The sequence below is a fragment of the Ranitomeya imitator genome, chromosome 5 (genome assembly GCF_032444005.1).
Source record: "Ranitomeya imitator isolate aRanImi1 chromosome 5, aRanImi1.pri, whole genome shotgun sequence".
In the NCBI taxonomy this organism is placed as follows: Eukaryota; Metazoa; Chordata; class Amphibia; order Anura; family Dendrobatidae; genus Ranitomeya; species Ranitomeya imitator.
Genome location: NC_091286.1, coordinates 13,701,811 through 13,707,810, shown reverse-complemented (window position 1 = coordinate 13,707,810; position 6,000 = coordinate 13,701,811).

The window sequence follows — 6,000 nt, the reverse complement described above, 5'->3', positions numbered from 1 at the left end:
ATCTTTTATGCTCATTTGAGAAGCACAGATAAAATTGTTTATTTTTGTTCTCCATAACTTGGCAGCGATGAGAAGACAATAATCCCGACAGCCGCAGAGTCCGGCCGGAAAATCGAGATTCATTGCTAAGCCGCTAAGTGCAAGCAGCAACGGCAAATAAGGAGAATGTGCACACGGGCACAAACCCCCGTAACTCCCACTACTCGCTCCAGGGCCAGGACAAAGTATATCGGTGCTCTAGGGAGATGAAGACAATGGTGACCTCCCCCCACCCCAAAGCAAATGAATGCCTCAGAGACTAAGGTAACATGCACATCCCCCCTTCACCTATGATGGGTTAGGGAGAGTCTGATATGTTGGGGTAGAGGGTTCCAGAGTAGGGGGGATGCGTGAGAGAAATCTTGTATGCGATTGTGGGAAGAGGAGATAATAGGGGAGTAGAGAAGGAGATCTTGTGAGGATCGGAGGTTGCGTGCAGGAAAGTACCGGGAGACGAGGTCACAGATGTATGGAGGAGACAGGTTGTGGATGGCTTTGTACGTCATGGTTAGGGTTTTGTACTGGAGTCTCTGGGTAATGGGGAGCCAGTGCAGGGATTGACAGAGGGGAGAGGCCGGGGAATAGCGGGGGGACAGGTGGATTAGTCGGGCAGCAGAGTTTAGAATAGATTGGAGGGGTGTGAGAGTGTTAGGCCGGCGTCACACACAGCGTAAAACAATACGGTCCGTATATTACGGCCGTAATACGCTGAAAAGTCCCGAAAAAAGTGGTCCGTAGCTCCTCCGTAGGCAGGGTGTGTCAGCGTTTTTTGCGCATGGCATCCTCCGTATGTAATCCGTATGGCATCCGTACTGCGTGGTTTTCTCGCAGGCTAGCAAAACCAACATACCGCTATAGAAGTGATCCATGTGTCCCAAAAAGAAAAGAAAATATATATATACTGTCTATATATTGTAGCATGGCTAAAGGGTGTGTAGTCGACGGGAGGTATGTGCCACATAAGTGCCTTGTTGCTGTAATGTAGCCCGGAATATTGCGTTGTTTTATATAACCATATATTTGTGTTTCAGGACCTGTGGTGATGTCAGACCACATGGCTAATCATGTGATAGATTACTGGGTGTGGTTAGTCCTATATAAGACAGGCTAATCCTTTACACAGCAGATATGTGTGGAGGTGAAACCCTCCTGAGTGTGTTCGGCTTCAGGACTGAGCCGGATGAACTGGACCCTTGTTTTCCTTTGCCTGAACTAAAGGCTATTTTGCTTTCTGTTGTTTTGCCACATGGTTTATGAAGCAATAAACCCAGTGAACTTTAAAGGAACACGTCTCCTGAGTGTCAGCCGTCGCAGCTGAGTGAGTGAAATCGCTACAATTGGTGGAGAATGCAGGCAGCGTTCCCAGCGGAGACGTGAGTTTATTTTTGAATGTCCTGGGTCAAGGCTGTTGCAAGCCAGCAAGCATTGCCGGAGAAAATGGAGGACCTGCTGAAACACTTGGTCCAGCAGGAGCAAAGGCAGCAAGAGACCAACAGGCTGTTGATGCAGCAGATACAACAGAGCCAGCAGGAGCAACGGCAGCAGATGCAGCAAAGCCAGCAGGAGCAACGGCAGCAGTTACAACAGAGCCAGCAGGAGCATCAGCAGCAGATGCAGCTTCTGGCAACCGCCATCCAGGGCAAGGCGAGCGCCCCAACCCCAGGTTTGGCTGATGACACCCACGTCCGGAAGACGGTAAGACGCGCATTGCAGAAAATGACTCCCGGGGATGATGTTGAGGCCTTCCTGACGGTGTTTGAGAGGGTCGCTGAGAGGGAAAAACTTCCGCCAGAGCAGTGGGCAGAGGTACTGGCGCCATACCTGACGGGAGAACCCCAGAAGGCGTACTATGATTTGACCTTGCAGGATGCCAAAGAGTATCACAAATTGAAAGCCGAGATTCTCGCACGTCTGGGGGTGACACTGACTATCAGGGCACAGCGAGTTCACTCCTGGGGCTATCACCGGGACAAACCACCTCGTTCCCAAATGTTTGATCTGTTGCACCTGGTCCAGAAATGGCTGCAGCCAGAGACCTCTGCGCCTGCACAGATGGTAGAACGGGTGATGATGGATCGGTTTGTCCATTCCCTCCCGAGGCCTATACAGTCTTGGGTTGCCCAGGGTGATCCCCAGAATGCCGACGAGCTGATCGGACTGGTTGAGAGATACCAAGGGTTGGAAGGCTCCTTCGGGAGGCAGCCCATGCCGTACTGGGGGTCCCAGAGGGCAGCTGAGTCCCAAAAAGGGGTGGTGCGTCCAAGGTCACAAAGGGCGGGGGAGGTGGTGCCCAAGGTCCCCACGGGTGATGTTATTTGTTGGAGGTGCCACAAGCCAGGACATATAGCTGCCCGTTGTTCCCAAGCCACTGAGCAGATGGACTGCAGCATGGGACGCCGTTGTTCATACTATGCGTATCCAGTCTGTAGTGTGAACTCTCCATCCAACGAGGGACCTCAAGCGTGTCCCGTAAAGGTGAACGGTCAAGCAGTAACGGCACTGTTAGACTCAGGGAGCCTAGTGACCCTGGTGAGGGCCACTTTTCCTCTTCACCTGCTCCCAGGAAAGAAGGTCGGAGTGCGGTGCATACATGGTGATGCAAAGGACTACCCTATGGCCAGGGTGGACATTGAAAGGGCATGTGGCACTGAATCCCACATGGTCGGCGTAGTTCAGGACTTGTTGCACCCTATAATTATTGGCCGGGATTTCTGTTTGTTTTGGGATTTGTGGGGAAAGGGTTCTGAGCTCCCTGGCAGGGAACCAGTGAACCCTGGAACGGTATCGCCACACCCAGAGGCAGACAGCTTTCCTTTTTGTGTTCTGGTTGGGGATGAGGAGGAAGTATCCCCTACATCTGACATTCTGGAGTTAGAGGTTACCGGTGAAAATTTTGGGACTGCCCAACATAGGGACCCCACTCTGAGGGAAGCCTTTAATAATGTCACAGTTATTGACGGGGTGGTACAGGAGCCGGGGGCAGACAAAAGATTTCCCCATTTTCTGTTGAGGGGGGAATTGTTGTACCGGGTCACGAAAATAAGGGAGGAGTTGGTAGAGCAGTTGATAGTGCCGGGTCCGTATAGACGGAAAGTGTTGGACATGGCCCATTCACACATCTTGGGTGGACACCTAGGGGTGGAAAAAACGCAGGAAAGGGTTGTGCAGAGGTTCTATTGGCCTGGGTGTCACCGGGAAATAGTGAACTATTGCAGGTCCTGCCCTACATGTCAGCTAACTGCTCCTACTCCTCATTTCCGGAACCCCCTTGTGCCACTGCCCATTATTGAGGTACCGTTCGAGAGAATTGCCATGGACTTGGTCGGTCCCTTAGTTAAATCAGCTCGGGGCCATCAGTATATATTAGTCATCCTGGACTATGCCACACGCTATCCTGAGGCAATTCCCTTGAGGAATTCTTCCTCAAAGAGCATAGCCCGCGAGTTGGTCCATGTCTTTTCCCGGACAGGTCTGCCAAAGGAGATCCTGACTGACCAGGGTACACCTTTCATGAGCAAGGTGATGAGGGAGTTATGCAAAGCCCTGAAGATCTCCCAGTTGAGGACCTCGGTGTACCATCCCCAGTCAGATGGTCTTGTTGAGAGGTTTAACAAGACTCTAAAGAGCATGCTGAGAAAAGCTATAGAGAAAGACGGTAGAGACTGGGATTGTCTCTTACCCTATCTGATGTTTTCCATTCGTGAAGCTCCACAGGCCTCCACAGGGTTCTCACCGTTTGAGCTTCTATATGGCCGACATCCACGAGGACTCCTGGATATAGCCAAGGAAACCTGGGAAGCCGAAGTCACGCCCCACAGAAGCGTCATTGAGCATGTGGCCCTGATGCAGCAGAGGATTGCAAAGGTGATGCCTATCGTGAAAGAACACCTTCTCCAAGCACAAGAAGCTCAAGCCAGGGTCTACAACCGGTCTGCAAGAGTGAGGCAGTTCAATCCGGGAGACCGAGTTCTGGTGTTAGTTCCAACGGTGGAAAGCAAGTTCTTGGCCAAATGGCAAGGGCCATATGAGGTTGTCGAGAAACTTGGTGAGGTAAATTATAAAATTCACCAACCAGGAAGACGGAAACCATTCCAAGTTTACCATGTCAACCTCATCAAGCCATGGCAAGATAGAGAGCCGACAGTAACTCCGTCATTATTAAGCAACCCAGAAGGTGAGGTTGGAGCGGTTACTATAGCAGAGACGCTATCGAAAACCCAGAAACAGCAGTGCCGGGAGTTACTCCAGAAAAACAGGGACCTGTTTTCAGAATTGCCAGGATACACGAAGGTCATAGAGCACGAGGTCCTAACAGAGCCCCATGTGCGGGTGAATGTGAAACCTTATCGTATTCCTGAGGCTCGTCGAGAAGTTATCTCCAAGGAAGTGGAGCGTATGTTGAGGCTTGGAGTCATTGAGGAATCCAAGAGCGGTTGGTCAAGCCCAATTGTCCTGGTCCCAAAACCTGATGGAGAGTGGAGGTTTTGCAACGACTATCGGAAGTTGAATGAGGTCTCCAAGTTCGACGCTTATCCCATGCCCCGTGTTGATGAGCTCATCGAAAGGCTTGGGCACGCCAGATATATATCCACCTTGGATCTGACAAAGGGGTATTGGCAGATCCCCATGGCGCAGGAAGCCAAGGAGAAGACAGCCTTTTCGACACCTGATGGATGCTTCCAGTATGCCCGGATGCCGTTTGGCCTACAGGGAGCTCCGGCGACCTTCCAGAGGGCTATGGATAGAGTCCTTGCACCCCATAAGGCCTACGCTGCTGCGTACCTAGATGATATCGTCATCTTTAGCCCGGACTGGGAGAGTCATCTGGAGAAAGTCCAAGCGGTGTTGGATGCTATAAGAGAGGCCGGGTTTACTATAAACCCGAAGAAGTGTGCCTTGGGTAAAGAAGAAGCTAAGTACCTTGGATACATAGTGGGTCACGGAGAAATAAAACCCCAAATCAGTAAAGTGGAGGCAATTCAAACGTGGCCAAAACCAGTTTCCAAAAAGCAAGTTAAAGCCTTCCTGGGAATCGTGGGATATTACAGGAGGTTCATCCCAAACTTCGCCACGATGGCTGCGCCTCTGACTGACCTGCTAAAAGGGACAAAACCAGTAATGGTTAAGTGGTCCGAAGAAACAGAGTCAGCCTTCCAAGAAATGAAAAACGCTTTGTGTAAGCAACCCGTTCTGATGGCCCCAAACTTCAAGAAAGAGTTTATTCTTCAGACAGATGCCTCAGATGTTGGGGTGGGAGCAGTCCTTTCCCAAGAACTACATGGGGAGGAGCATCCTGTTCTCTATCTGAGTAGGAAGCTGTCCTCATCTGAAAAGAACTACTCAGTCGTTGAGAAGGAGTGCTTGGCCATAAAATGGGCAGTGGACACATTACGGTACTATCTGCTGGGACGTAAATTTAGACTGATATCCGACCATGCCCCACTTAGGTGGATGAGGGAAACGAAGGGTAGAAATGCTAGGGTCACCCGTTGGTTCTTATCCCTGCAGGACTTCAGTTTCCATGTGGAACATCGGGCCGGAAAGCTGCACGGTAATGCGGATGCCCTATCAAGAATCCCTTGTTTAGTGGGAGAAAGTGCCAAGCCCCACGGCTTTAGGCAGAGGGGGGAGGTATGTAGCATGGCTAAAGGGTGTGTAGTCGACGGGAGGTATGTGCCACATAAGTGCCTTGTTGCTGTAATGTAGCCCGGAATATTGCGTTGTTTTATATAACCATATATTTGTGTTTCAGGACCTGTGGTGATGTCAGACCACATGGCTAATCATGTGATAGATTACTGGGTGTGGTTAGTCCTATATAAGACAGGCTAATCCTTTACACAGCAGATATGTGTGGAGGTGAAACCCTCCTGAGTGTGTTCGGCTTCAGGACTGAGCCGGATGAACTGGACCCTTGTTTTCCTTTGCCTGAACTAAAGGCTATTTTGCTTTCTGTTGTTT